This window comes from Lynx rufus, unplaced genomic scaffold (assembly GCF_022079265.1).
Source record: "Lynx rufus isolate CCGP_SWC_20201006 ecotype Redwood Valley unplaced genomic scaffold, mLynRuf1.p SCAF_1, whole genome shotgun sequence".
Taxonomy (NCBI): Eukaryota; Metazoa; Chordata; class Mammalia; order Carnivora; family Felidae; genus Lynx; species Lynx rufus.
The window spans coordinates 92,704,777-92,720,770 of record NW_025814823.1 but is presented as its reverse complement, the minus strand read 5'-3'; positions in this window follow the sequence as shown (position 1 = coordinate 92,720,770).

The window sequence follows — 15,994 nt, the reverse complement described above, 5'->3', positions numbered from 1 at the left end:
ACCTGAGCTGAAGTCAGACACTCAAACAACTGAGCTACCCAGGTACCCCTAAAAAAGGTTATTATTGTAACAGTAACTTAGAACAACAAAAATACTATCAAGAGCCATCAAAGAAATCTATGCTAAATCAACAATCAGCAGAAAGTCTGGAATACAGACTTATAAGGAGAGAAAGAATGTATCAATAGAACAGGCATATGAGAAGTTACTCCAAGGTAAAGAAAATTTGCAAATAAATGAAAGGCAACATCATCAAGCCAATTAACAACAACCCACATGCTTATCCTTGGTTCTATAGCACGGGGAATGCTGTTCTCTTCAAACCTCCTGGGCTTAACTGATGGGAATATTCTAGTAAGGTAATTGCTACCCAGAGCAAAAAAAAAAGAGAGAGAGAAGATGACACTGGCTGAGGGAGCAGAGAAGCTATCACAACAGCCTTGGATTTTATATTATATATATATAATGTATATACTAATATATATATAATATATATTATATATTATATACATATATGGTATGTCAGAGGGCCAGTCCATATAAACTACAACAAAAGTTGCCTCCTATTCATAAGTAATCACAGAAAAGTCACTCTGAATAAACAATGCTCACCATGCACGATCTTATAGCTTATAAGATATCAGGCAGTGGATAAAAGCAGAAATGTAAATATTATCTGAAAATAGACATTCCCGGCACCACACAATTTATGTAACAAACATTTATATAGCACTTACTTTTCAAGCACTGTTTTTAAAACTTTAAAAATACTAACTTATCTTGGAGCTTGGGTGACTCAATCGGTTGAGCGTCCGACTCTTGATTTGGGCTCAGGTCATGATCGCAGGGTCGGGGGATCAAGCTCCATGTCGGGCTCCACGCTGAGCATGGAACTTGCTTGGGATCTCTCTCTCTCTCCCCCTGCCCCTCTCTCCCACTTGCACACGTTCTCTTTAAAATAAAAATCTAAAAAATAAAATAAAATACTAACTTACTGATCTTCATGGCTACCGTATGAGGTAGGTACCATTACCTCCATGATACAGATGAGTAAACTGAGGCACAGAGAAGTTAACTAACTTTTCCAAGTACAAGGAGCTGGTCAATGGTAGATCCAGGATGGAAACCCAAGCAGTTTGGCTCTGAAACTCACATGCTTCACATTCTACCTCCTAGGGGGTCGCTTAGGAGTGTGACTAGAAGGAGAACCTGACAGTATCCTCTGAATGCTGCCCTTGGAAGATGCTCTAAGTCAAAGGGAAGAGCAGCACTAATGTCCATCCCACCACCTACTGAGTGCTTTCCATACCAGCACCATAGAAACATTCACGCTCTCTTTCCCCAAACGTGACATAGACTCTACGCATACGAAGATTGCAGGCAATACATCAACGGGGTTTGGTTGAGGTTCATGGGTGTGGCAGCAGACACGGTATTTTGACTTCACCTCTATTTCAGGCCCCTGGAAGTTGCCTTCTTAACTGCAGAGGTTGGAAAACTAAAACAGCATTCCCGGAATCCCCTGCAGCTATGGTGCAAGCAGGTGACCTATGTGTTTGCAAAGAGACACGCCTTCACAAAATTTCAGTGGGGGAGGGGTGCTGGGGTGGCTGAGCGAATTAAGCATCCGCGCTTTGGCTCAGGTCATGATCTCGCTGTTCTTGAGTTCGAGTCCCACATCAGGCTCTCTGCTGTCAGCACAGAGCCTGCTTCAGATTCTCTGTCCCCCTCTCTCTCTGCCTCTCCCCTGCTCGCGCTCTCTCTCTTCTCCCCCTCCCTCTAAAATATAAAAAAAAAAATTTTTTTTTAATTTCAATGTGGGAATAAACAGTGTGATCCAGTGCCCCAGAGTGGGAGTTCAGATTTCCTGACAAGGCTGGAGGTGGTGAAGGTCCTCTGTGGCAGCTGTAACAGAGCGATGATGTTCTTGCCAAAAGCAGGGTCCGTGATTGGGGCTATTTCTCCTGGTTATGTACTTCCTAGCTGCCAGGATTCCTGGATTATCGTTCCCAAGGTGAGTTCTCTGGGCCTTCTGGAAATCCTGGGAGCTTCCAAACACCCTTTAATAAAAATTCTTCCTGTTTAAACTAGCTGGAGTGGATTCTACTGTCTCAGCTAATTAGCTTTACTTCTATAATCGAATACAGACACACATACATGTGTATGTAAAGGCTAATACATCCAATCCCAAGATTTCACAAAAATCATTACTTTGCATGAATCTCATGTTAAACAGAACAACAACAAAAAAAAGTGGTCAACTTTAAGAAAATATTTTAGAACAGGGGATGAAGCACACAAACTTTGGAGCCAAACTGCTTGGGTTTCAATCCTGGATCTACTATTGACCGGCTCCTTGAACTTGGAAAATTTTAATTAACTTCTGTACAAATGACTGGAATAGAAAACAGGATATCCATGCCTCATATTCCTCAGTAATAAAAAGTATCGCTTCCCCAATTCTACCTGTGACATGTGACAGAGAGGTGTGGTCACCTGCCCAACATCACACACTAAGTGAACATGAACCCAGGTCGGTCTCTCTTAATGACCCATATTTGTAGCAGCACAGTCCTCTGGAGTTGGAGTCGCCCAATACAGCTGATAACAGTGTCAGTAGGGTTTACAGCTCCAGCACCATGAGTTTAATTAGTTTTCAGAGGATATCAATAATCACTGAGGACACTGGCAAAATACAAGTTTCTGAACCTGCAGAAACCGGAAGCAGCTCCTGGTCTGCGGGAACCTCCCCACGTTAACTGTGGAGGTCCCATCAGACAGATCACTGGCCTCCGAAAGAGGCAGCCTAGGTGTTGAACACCATCTGTGACCTCTATTTACTAACCATGAGTGGACATGGAATGTCTCTTAGTTACCTCCAGTTTCCCCTAAAATATCATTTCGAACACAAGTGTTCCTTCAACAACAATAAAGACAGCTTAGGAAAATCTCTCAGCATTTCTTAGAGGATGCTTACACTAGCTCTTGAAGGAAGACTGGACATTCCCAGATGGAAACAAACAAGACAGATCAAGAATCACACAGGTAAAGGCATAGCTCACTGAGAAAATATTAAATAGAGAAGCATAGGGGTGCCTAGGTGGCTCAATTGGTTAAGCGTCCAACTTCAGCTCAGGTCATGATCTCCCTATTCATGAGTTCGAGCCCCACATCAGGCTCTGTAATAACAACTCAGAGCCTGGAGCCTGCTTCGGATTCTGCGCCTCCCTCTCTCTCCACCCCTCCTCTGCTTACGCTCACCCCCCTCTCTCTCTCTCAACATTTATTTAATGTTTAAATAAATAGTACAAAAAAAAATTTTTTTAAACACCAAAGCATAGCTGAAACATGAAACAGGCTGGTTGAACAATACAAGAGAAGTCTGGCAAGTAATGGAAGTGAACCTACCAGGGCCTGCTAGCACAGATCCCATGCAGGGATTATCTGAAGGGTTTCAGCTGCATGCATGACCATTTCTCCATTGCAAAAGATGGCTTTGGGGCACCTGGGTGGCTCAGTTGGTTAAGCCTCCAATTCTTGGTATCAGTTCAGGTCATGATCTCAAGGTACATGAGTTCGAGCCCTGAGCTGGACTCTGTGCTGACAGCACAAAACCTGCTTGGGATTCTCGCTCTGTCTCCCTCTCTCTCTGCCCCTCCCCAGCTTTCTGTATCTCTTTCTCTCTCAAAAATAAATAAATAAACTTAAAAGAAAAAAAAAAAAAGAGGCTGTGGAGACATGATGCCCCAGAGATGGGAAGCTGGTGAGATCAGCAGGAAGTGCAGTTAGGAGATAATCGTCAGAGATCCTGACAGCCTGAAACAGAGGGGCGAGAGAGGGATCAAGAAAAAGGGGCAGATATACACACCATTAAGGAAGTAGAGCCTCACCAGATTGCTGTTGTACTAAACTCAGCAGTGTCTGAGGGCCTCAGTCGGTTAAGCTTGCAACTCTTGGTTATAGCTCAGGTTATGATCTTACGATTCGTGAGTTCGAGCCTCATGCGGGGGCTCTGTGCTGACAGCACGCAGGCTGCTTGGGCTTCTCTCTCTCTCCCTCTCTCTCTGCCCCTCTGCTACTCATGTGCTCTCTCTCTCAAAATAAGCAAACATTAAAAAAATAAAATAAAATAAAGAATAAAAGAATAAAAGAAAAGAAAGAATTGGAAAGATGTTGGCCTAAGTATTTTGAGAGGCTAATCCCTAGTTTATCCACTACCATCAAAAAGTGAAGAGGCACTTTTCCAACTCTTCTCCTCGGGGTGGTATCGGTGAGGTGGAATCTCAGAGAAGCAAGAGCGAGGCAGAAACCAAAGGGGAACACATACGAGCCGGCAAGGGCTTCACCACAGACAACGCTGGCTGTGGGGTCTTCCGTGCCGTTCCCAGACAGGTTGTACAACCCCAACCCCCCCGCCCCCCCCATCTTGGAATAGTCTGCAGGTAGGAGCAGAAAGGCAAACCATTCATCTGGGGCTCTTCCTCTCCTCTCTCTCTTTGGTGGAAGTGCACTCCGCTATGCTCACACTCCGGATTGTTACCCGGCCCCTCCAGCAGCTCCAGGAAGGCAGAGCCCCTGAAATCGCTCCTGTCAGTGGGAGCTGTGTGCGGGAGGTCGGGGCGGGGGGGGGGGGTGGGCAGGGAACCCAGAGATGTATGCATCAGAAGCAAGAAAGCCTGGGCTTTCTTCCCCACAAACAGCATCAACGGACACCCAGGCAGCTCTGGCTGCAAATCTGAGGTCCATGGTGTAGACAGGGCTAAGCTGACCTGGAATGGTCCATCAATAGGACTGGAGACCATACGTAGCCCTAAAATTTTTATATGGCCATAAATTTTCTGTAAAAATCCCAATGTCTTCTCTATCGTCTAAGCTCAAAGTTGAGTTTCTGCCCAAGTCTGTCTTCTAGAAGGGGCAACATCTTTCATGTAACTATTCAGAAATTTATTCAATAGTTATCTTTATTTTTTAATGTTTATTTATTTTTGAAAGAGAGTGCACACAGGGGAGGGGAAGAGCGAGGGAGACAGAGGATCCCAAGCAGACTGACAGCGCAGAGCCCCACGTGGGGCTCAAACTCACAAATGCGAGATCATGACCTGAGCCGAAGTCAGACGCTTTAACCAACTGAGCCCCCCAGGAGCCCCTAACACTTTTCTTTCAAGAGCAACTGATCTTGAGGCTAAGTACATTTGTTACAGAAAATATATTCACCAGAATATTTCATAGCAAAAACAGTTCTGCCTGTGAACAATTTCAATAACAGGAGCTTAAATGTACTTGACAACCCCGTGACAATGAGCTATCAACCCTGACACCTGTGACTTTGTTATAGTATTCCCTCATTAAGAACTTACTTTGAAAAAAAAAAAATCTCCCTCCTGGAAAAAAGTTCATTTTTGTTGGTAAAATAAATGCACTTCCATAGGTTTCATCTCGATGGAAAACACAAGAGCCGCCTGGGTGGCTCAGGTGGTTAAGCAACCCACTTCAGCTCAGGTCATTACCTCAAGGTTCCTGAGTTCAAGCCCCACATTGGGCTCTGCCCTGGCAACACAGAGCCTGCTTCAGATCCTCTGTCTCCCTCTCTCTCAGCCCTTCCCCTGCTTACACATTCTCTCTCTCTCTAAAAGAAATACTTTTAAAAAATAAAAATAAAGTAAAATACAAAATCTCCTTCTTCCACACCTGTAGAAACTACACACAGTACACAGGACTAATGATTTGTGGGAATAAAATTCTGCCCATAAATAAGTAAATGAAAATTTTGAGAAAGACGTTAATATCGAGTGAGTTAACAGTATGGGGAGATGCTCTCAAATTAAATTAGAGCCAATAAAGCAGGAACTGAATGCTATATACAATATTCCCAGACCCCTGTGTGAGAGGAGTGGGGTATGGACCCACATACACAGAAGAGAAAGAACAATGGCAAGGAACTTTCAGAGGATTTTACTAAAACACTTCTGTATTTCCATTCTTTCCCAAATTGTGCTGTCAGAAGTTTAGAATTAAAATGAATCTAAAAATACTTTAAATGGAGAGCTACGAAAGGTAGTCAAAACCGAGATGTTTAATAATTCATTAAGTAGAAATCTAATTATCTACATCCTGCTAGAATAAAGACTGTGTGAACAGAAGGGTTTGATTAGCTTTAGAGGAGTAAGTCTCATACGACAGAGGGAAAACCAGGGGAGGGAGAGATGGAAAATGTAGACTGCTTTCATCAGTTTCAGTTCAGGAAGTCTGGGTGAAACCAGAAATCTGCATTTGGTCAACCTTCCGATGACTCTCATGCAGTGGGTTAGGGCCACACTTTGCTAAAGACTGACCAAAAAAAAAGCCCCAATTCTCACAGAGACTCTCTGCGTACCACCCAGAACAATGCTGTTCTGTCCCTAGGAATCCCAGTTCTCGGGATCCCGAGGCAGATTCTACTGTGGACCATTACACTATCTCCCCTTGTTCCAACCCATCCTTGTTTAACAGATTTCTTATGATTGGCTTTTCTCATGGCATGCCTAAGAGGAAAAAAGGGGACTGCTCTGTCAACATTGGCACTTGAAGTTATTTGAATGCCCTTCTCATTATAAAATAATAAATCAGCACTTGGTTTATACATCAGTCTCTCTTGGCTCAGTTAATGTGAGTCTCTACCCCTGAAACTTGGGTTCAATGTCAGGTAACTGTCAAAATTAGGTATGTGAGTTCTCAAAGCTGAAGTTTTTTTGCTACTCTCCCAGAGCGGCGGGTATTTGGGGTTTTTCTGGTCTTTTGTGTGTTTGTTTGTTTTGACTTTGTTTTTCAGGAGTTTTTTTTGTTTTTGTTTTGCTTTGTTATTGTTTTTGTTTTTATCAGTCTGACACCCTTTTCCATTTTTCTGTACAGCATCTTGAATTTTTCGTGAGGAAATCAGATATTTATCCAAGGGATACAGGTATGCTGTTTCGAAGAGGCACACGCACCCCTATGTTTCTAGCAGCACTATCCACAATAGCCAAAGTATGGAAAGAGCCCAAATGTCTATCAGTGGATGAATGGATAAAGAACATGTGGTATACATATACACAATGGAGTATTACTCGGCAATCAAAAAGAATGAAATCTTGCCATTTGCAACTACATGAATGGAACTGGAGGGTATTATGCTAAGTGAAATTAGTCAGTCAGAGAAAGACAAAAATCCTATGACTTCACTCACATGAGGACTTTAAGAGACAAAACAGAGGAACATAAGGGAAGGGAAACAAAAATAATCTGAAAACAGGGAGGGGGACAAAACAGAAGAGACTCATAAATATGGAGAAGAAACAGAGGGTTACTGGAGGGTTTGTGGGAGGGGGGTGGGCTAACTGGGTAAGGGGCACTAAGGAATCTACTCCTGAAATCATTATTGCGCTATATGCTAACTAATTTGAGGTAAATTTAAAAAAATTAAATTAATTAAAAGTCTCTTAAAAAAATAAATAACGGCAAGAAAAAGGGAGAGTTCTATCACTGCTTGAATCCTGGACACAAGGTGGTCCTACACACAGCCTTGGTCTTCTCTGAGCCAACCAATTCATTTTTTTGAGTCTCCTTGAATTGGAGCTCTTCCACTCACTAAAGCAGAGTCCAGTAAGACAACACCTCTGTTATCTTCACATACAGAGTTTACCTTTCATTCAACAGCAACAATTAGGTCCAAAGATCTATCACTTGCTCACTTCCAGCCTCCTAGGAAGCATAGACTACTACCTGGACACTAAGGGCACGCCACATGTCCTCCATTTGAGAATAAGGTGAACATGGGAAGGGGCGCTAAAAAACGATACCACAGGCTTAGGACTTTCTTTACCAAAAGACCCTGGACATGCTTCAAAATGAGGAGGGAACTCACGTATGAGGTGTTCTCCAAACCTTTCTATCTTGCTCTGTTTCATCGGTGTTTCATGCTTACGGCTTAGAAATATTTCTATCAAAAATGAGAGGGAGCTCACCACTTAGTACCCCCAACAGGAAAGGAAAATGGTGGCTGTCACTGCAGTCAATCCATCACCTCAATTATGGGAAACAGAAGCAGGGGTTACTTGTCCACAGGAAAAGCAATGGCCAGATTAACTCCACAGACTGTAACTGCGGCCAAATTCTTTTTGTCCACCCTTTTGAAGTTAGGTGATCTTTGCCGTTTATGTACACGAAGCAATTAAAAGCATAGAAAGAAAGAAAGAAAGGAAAGAAAGAAAGAAAGAAAGAAAGAAAGAAAGAGAAAAGTTTCATCAAAATATTGCAGAGAAACCAAGGAAAACAATTTTGCTCCAGAAAAACGATGCACCGAACAAGAAACGACTCAGCGTGTTAAACGGACATTTGATTCCCTGCCAGAAAGGCTCCCACAGTCAAGGTGGGACTAGGTTGCAAAATATAACTGTACCAGTCATAGAAAGCCAGTGATATTTAGGAAACGTCCAGCCTCATGAAATAACTAAACGTGGCATCATGTTTATACTCAAAACTCTCTTTCCCCGTTGCAAAAAAAAAAAAAAAAGACCTGACTCAGAAAAGAGGTAACAGCTCATCAAAAAAGACAGACGTTCAGAAGCAACAGCTCACTGGTGTCTACTCGCAAGGCTATAAAGCATGCACACGCTGTCTCCTCTACCAGAAAAGACTGCAAAAACAGTAAAATTAGCACCAAGATGAAAGCGGAGCTGATGCAACCATGTTGCAAACGTCCAGGGAGAATGTTCTGTCGGATAACTGGGCGGGAAAAGACTAATACTGCATTTGCCCTGGAATTCATACCGCGCATACGGCTAACAGCAGAATGGGAATCTATACCAACGGGTAATCTCAGCTTCAGAACAGAATCCGCAAGAGGAGTAACGACACAAGATAACCCATAGTATCTGTGTTGGTAAAAACCAAACCAGGAAAAACCACACAAAAATATTCTGCACCTTCTCGGATTCCCTCACCGTCTTCCTCCTGTGCCTCTCTTGGTGAGCACCGCATCCACACACAGGCATCCCTCCATTTTCGGGCTTGGGAAAAAAACAACGTATTGCGTGGCACTGTGTCTGGATTCCTGAGCAGCCCCTGAGAGCCAGGAGTACACGGCATCAGCACCCCCATGGGGTAAAACGTCCTCCATGAAAAAGTAAGAGGAAGCTATGTTCCTCTTTCTCTTTCTTTCCACAAACTACCCCAAAGAATGGTTCCTCCTTTGCAAGAAGCCCCAGAACAGTGTGCTTCATGCCAGCTCACTGTTAAATAGCAGCTAGTGTGTGGATACATGGCATTCAACAGCATCACGTCACCTTCTCTCTTGCCTTGTTCACCCCCATGCCCCAGGATGGTGCACACCCCGGACACACAAACAGCACTCTGAGCACTGCCTTCAGCTCTCCTTTCGGGAAGCTGTAAGAGCGGGGCATTGTTGAAGCTACCACGCTGGAAACAGTGAAATCTCCCTGCACGCTATCGCCAATCATCTTATTAATATAATTCATAACTTCGGGGCACATGGGTAGCTCAGTCAGTTAAGCGTCCGACTTCGGCTCAGGTCATGATCTCACAGCCCGTGAGTTCGAGCCCCACGTCAGGCTCTGTGCTGACAGCTCAGAGCCTGGAGCCTGCTTCAAATTCTGCATCTCCCTCTCTCTCTGCCTCTCCTCCACTCACACTCTGTCTCTCTCTCAAAAATAAACATTAAAAAAATAAATAATAAAATAAAAAATTTATAATTAATGATTTCCCTTCTAATATTCAACAGTATAGCCTGGCTTTGCACTTTAACCTGGAGACAGCAAACTAGTCCTCATTTACACAGGCCTTCCGAAATGCCCCCTTTCTATTTTTATTACCAGTAAGTGCAAGGAATACACTTGTGCTTGAGCTATATATTGTTCCATAGCAAACCACCCAAAATGAAATGACTTAAGGCAAAGATGAGGGGGTCTGGCCCTCACAGTTCCAATCCTGGCAGCCGCAGCTGGAGTCACTCGAGTGGCCAAATTCAGCTGTTGGCTGGGTTAGTATGATGAGAGAAAATGGGAGTCAGTAGGTAAAGAGGGCAAGGTTAGGGCCTGAGGTCCCTGGGTGGGGAAAAACACCTATTTTGGAAAGGTGCTGGGAGCATCTGACCACAGCAAACCCCCTCAGGCGAGAGGTTCCTCTTCAGAATGTAACAGAGCCCACCTCCTCCCCCAAGGGTTTCCCTCAGGAATTTGACAAAAGACCTAAGTATGGCCATAGACCACCCCTCATGCAATGCAATGGAGCCAGTCAGGAATGGGCAGCCCAGCACCTGGAGCTATCAAACCAATAAGGGTAGAACCTGAGAAGGAACGAGGGGGAAGGGAAGGGCGGGGGTTGCTGACCAGAACCTTATAAAACAAGGACCCTGGCCTAGCATCCTCAGGCATTCATTTTCCAATGTCCCCTCTCTATAAAGAGAGCTTTCCTACTACTCTTCCTCTCTGATCTTATATTCTAATAAACCTTGGCCTACTGCTCATTTTGTGTCCACCTCTTCGTTCTTCCAAGTGACGAGACAACGAATCCTGGGTATTGTGGTAAAAAATCCTGCAACACTAGAAGATCCAAGAAAGTGTCACTCACCTCTCTGGGCGTCCCCGCGCCTTTGCAAGGTGGCTCACCTCCCCCAGGTGAGCTGCGGCCTCCTCACAGCAGTGTGTGCTCAGGGTAGTCTGATCTCTCACAGGCAGGCTGACTTCCAAGAAGAAACAAAAGCTACCAGTTCTCTTATGGCCTGGCCTCTCAAGCCCCAGAATTCACTTCCATCGACTCTTACTGTTCAAAACAAGTCACAAAGGCAGCGTGACTCAAGGAACAGGAAAGATATACTATCTCTCGATGTGATAATGGCACCTCTCCAGACAGAGGGAGGTATGCAGGGCTCCATCTTTGATGACCATAGACTAGGGTGATCTCCGACCTGCCTGCAGAGTAAAAATCATCCCGGGACCTTGAAAAACTCTATGAGCCGCACCTAAAGCCAATTTAGGGCACACCCTAAACCAATTAATTCACAATTGGGTAGGTGTAGACCACAGGCTTCTGTTGTTGTTTTTAAGCTCCCCAGGTAATTCCAAAGTAAAGGCAAGTTTGGGTACCCTTGATCTACCACAACTTGTGAGAAAAGAGATTTTAAAAAGCTGAAGATTCCACCTGGCAGGCCACAACTGTACATGGTTGTATGTCATTTCACCATATGCACTGTGGCTTGTCTTGGGTTTAAAATTTAAGTGAAACACAGGGGCGCCTGGGTGGCTCAGTCGGTTAAGTGTGCAACTTTGGCTCAGGTCATGATCTCATGGTTCGTGAGTTCAAGCCCCACATCGGGCTCTATGCTGACAGCTCAGAGCCTGGAGCCTGCTTCAGATTCTGTGTCTCCCTCTTTCTCTGCCCCTCCCCCACTCATGCTCGATCTCTCCCTCTCTCTCAAAAATAAATATTTAAAAAATTAAATTTAAATAAAATGTAAGTGAAACACAATCACTTCAAGCATGATAAAGCTGCTATGATAAGCCAACCTAGCATGCTTTTGGGGTGACCAACCTTCCCACGTGCCTGGGACAGAGTGGTTTCCCTGGAACACGTGGCTTTTAGTGCTAAAACCAGGACTGTCTGGTCAAAGTGGACAGTGGGTCACCCTCAGTCAACACTGCCTCATCTGCCTCTGCTCTACTGGTCATGTTCTGGTGAGTTCCGTTTCTGAACAGCATTTCCACTGTTGCCAACTGACTTCCTTCAAAGTTATGACACTTTGAAGTGCTCGGCACGTTCAACCGCCCTACAACATTGGCATCACCAGGACCCTTGTTAGACACAAACATGTGGGGGAATTCAGACACTGAGTCAGAATCTCAGAGACTAGGGCCCAGGAATCTGTGTTTTGAAAGCATGAATCTGAGAAACACTCATCTGGTCTGCCTGTGGTAAGATGCTTGTGTCTTCACCAATCTCCACCGTCCCACACAAGGGACAATCAGGTTTCTGGTTTGCAGGAAGAGGTAGAAAGCCTAGCAGGAGGATTCAATCAATGCCAACTGACCAGCTACGTCTCGACCCAGAGCAGCCAGCATCTCCACTCACGTGATCATCATTTGGGGCTTACTTTTTTTTCCATTTATTGGAGGGGCTGTATAAAACAATTTGCACACCCACAACAGAGGCCGGGGTGTGAAGGGTGTTCAGAGCACAGCAGTCTGCAGTTGGCAAGGCCTGTGGCCTCCAGAACAGCCCAAACCCATCAATACAAGTCACGTGGTAACATTTTCTCCAACCTGGAAGTGGGAAAAAAAAAAAATCTTTCCCTTTAAGTTAGGCAAAAAAAATCCAGCTTTATCCGTGACCGGGTGCTCAGTTTTCAATTTGAATTTACAGTAAGAATGATGTAGGTTTGGGGCGCCTGAGTGGCTCAGTTGGTTAAGCATCCGACTTCAGCTCGGGTCGTGATCTCCCAGTTCGTGAGTTCAAGCCCCGTGTCTGGCTTTGTGCTGACAGCTCACTCAGAGCCTGGAGCCTGCTTCGGATTCTGTGTCTCCCTCTCTCTGCCCCTCCGCTCCCTGCTCGCACTCTGTCTCTGCCTCTCAAAAATAAATAAACATTAAAAAAAATGTTTTAAAAAAGAAAGAATGATCTAGGTTTCAGAGATTTCAAAATTAGGCTCTTTTGAACCAGTTTACCCAAGTACCTAAGTGCACCTCAGTACAATGAAGAGCTATCCCAAGCAAATCAACACCCTCAAATTTTAACCACCTTAAAACAAAAATAAATGTTTTAAGGACTTACCGGTTTATATTCAACTGATGCTAATCCACAAGGAAAAGACTCGAATGCAAGACACTGTGTTGGTCCTATTACTGCATAAATTGAAAGTAAAACAAAGGTATTTCTTCAAACCCTCACACACAGAATTTTTGCTAATCAGACTACTCTTCCTGCACACAGAACAGAAATTTTCAGGAGGACTTCCTCACCTGTCAATTAACCTATAACTTGATCCCTAACTCAGTAAGGCAAATGGAATTTAAAAAGCCCTTCTCAGAAGAACTCCTTTTTGATAAATGATGGCTTTTATTTCTCCCTGTTTCACAAACTTCCTATTTAAATTCAAAGATGATGTAGACTGGAAAAACACAGGCTCTCAGCAAACTCACTTTCCCGTGTGACAATCATGCAACAGATACGACTATGAGCTTTACTTTCCCTGACTAAGTTTTTTAAGGAGACATATTCCTTACGTAAATACCCATACACCAGTTTGTAATCACACGTATTGTCTATAGAAGACTCTCATGTATTTTGCAAGTGACCCACTGTCAGTAAAGCCTCTCTGATAAAATGGAAGTCATTCCATTTGTAGGGAGGCTACAGTGACTCGCATACTCGTGCCCCAGCCAAGAGAATCAGCCAGCTCTACTACTGAGAAATGAAAAGATTGCTTCCCCTGCCGCTTCCTCTGCTTCCCAGCTGCCCAAGCACAGCTCAGCAACCTAGCGTCTATCACTGATCCCTTCCCCCAAGGGAACCATCGTGAACCCCTACCTGGGCTTTGCCCTCCTGGCCAGTAAATACCAAGAAGGTGGCCTGGAGATTGGCAGAGTTGCACAAAGCCATCTGCACGGGATGAGTGGTCAGCTTGAGTCTCCAGAGGGCAAAGGTCGCAACAGGCAGGCTAAACTTGGGCATCCAATCCAAGGGTGTGAACTCAGAATCAAAACTAAACCCTCAGCCCCCAAGGATGGTGAGCTAGACAGATCCCTGAATAAGAACAATGGAAGGGCAATGATAGAGGCTGGAAGACAGGTCATGGCAGTGTCCCACATAAGGCAGTCTGCCTTACTTCAAAGCAGCTACTCAATGGAGTCTTGGATTTCATTCATAAAATGAGAGCAGGAAGCTCTACCTATTTCACAAAGCTGGTAGGAAAACCACACGTAAAGTGAACGTGATTTGTACATTGTAAGTATATGTGTAGACACAAGGGACTCTCACTAGTACTAAGTTCACATCATTCTTCCCAGCACTGGGGAAATGGGGGGGGGGGGGGACGGAGGTCTTGGGGTTGGGGGCCTGCACCAAAAGTGATCCCGTGAATGTGTAGGTTCTAGTTGTCTATTTATCTGCCTCCCTAAGTAGACTGTGATTTCCTTGAAAGCAGGGACCGTGTGTTAGTCATCACTGCGTCTCCATTTACATAGGAAGATATTCAGTCACTGTTGATGGAATGTTGAATGAATAAATTCTGAATCTTCACTGTTATTCAGACTCCTGGCTGGCCGTGAATTACGTGCAGTGGAAAACCATGTGACATAATGCGAGAGAGGAAACTGCAAATGCCTGTGTGCCCAGGGACGGTTTCCCATCTGCCAAAAATGGCCACCACCTCACTGCCAGAGCATGGGCTGCTCGGGATAAAGAGCCTAAATCCTCAAAATTAGAAGCATGCCTTAACTTCGGTCAACACAGGAGGTATTGATAATGAAATGCCCTGGAAGATCATAACAGCTAACCTTCGGAGGCTTATTACATGCCAGGCACTGCACTAAGAAGGTTCACCTCATTATCTCATTGAAAACTCACAATGACAATAGAAAGGAGCTTTTGTTCCTATCCACATTTTATAGATGAAGAAACAGAGGAACTCAGGTTCGGTGGCCTCCCCAAGCTCCATGTAGTAGAGCCAGAATTGAACTCTCGCTCTGTTCTTCCTCCAAAGCCTATAGTCTTAAGCAATAGTAGACTTGACTGAAGAAAGAGAGGTCCTGTGCCTTCATCATTAATGAGAACGGGTGCTCTCCTCTTGATTGGCCAAGCAAGTGAGAATCTCTCCCCCTCCTCCGTCTCTTCATTCTGTGATCCTGCACACATACCATGAGCCAGCCACTATGCTGGTGCTACAGACAGGACAGTGAATAGGGATAAGGGGAGGGGACTGACAAGCAAAGAGAGGTGAACTACAATGATGTGGTAGTGCTGGGGGCTCAATGTCAGCAGGGTGATGGGACATGGTGACATGGGAGAACCTTGTCAGGCCCTAATGCAATAGAGCAGGGCCAGTCGCTCAGGCCTGGCACCAGAAGGTCCTCTCTCCTCTTCCTGATTTCACTCCGTCCCTATGCCCACGGGCCTCTGCATGCTGTGGAGTTCCCATGTCTAGCTCAATGCCCCCTCATCGTCCTTCTCTGACCCTCGGGGCTCTCCCGGCTGCTCTGTATCTTCACTCCCTACTCCTCACCATTTCTGGCTGCTCTGAATAACTCTGGGTATCCACATGTGACACTGGCCCCAAGAACCCTGGGTCATACCCTCCTAAGGGGCTGGCACCACCATCAGACCTGCTTTACCCTCAGGAAGGATTGAAAACCACACAGCCTCCACCTTTACACACTGCTGGGGTCCAGACCCCTGGGACACTTCCCCACTTCCCCTCGATTCCTTCACACTTACAGTATTTATATCTTCAGTCATCTGGTCAACCCGCGTTTACCGATAATCTATTTTACTTTATACTCTCTGGGGATAAGAAAGACAAAAATTTCTCTGCCCCAAAGGAATTCCCAATCTGACAATGACAACCAAGTGGAGGAACTCGAACTCCACCATAGGCAGGTTTATAGTTCCCACATTTATGTCTGTCCCCCCAAATTCTCCCTCAAGCTTCAGACTCATACCCGGCTCCCAACTCAGGAATATCTGTCACCCCAAATTCTCCCTCAAGCTTCAGACTCACACCTGGCTCCCGACCCAGGATTTTTACCTGGCCCTCTAACAGCATTTCAAAATTAATATATCTACAGTATGATTTTCTTGCCTCACCTGCTCTTCCTCTTCTCTAGGAACAGAATTGATCTCCTCACAGTCAAATAAATATCCAGGGGTTATTTTTGACTCTTCTCCTTCCCTTTCAAATCCCTACATCCACTCCATCCACAGACCTGTCCATTCTGCCTCCAAAACACATCCTAAACATACTCACTTCAAG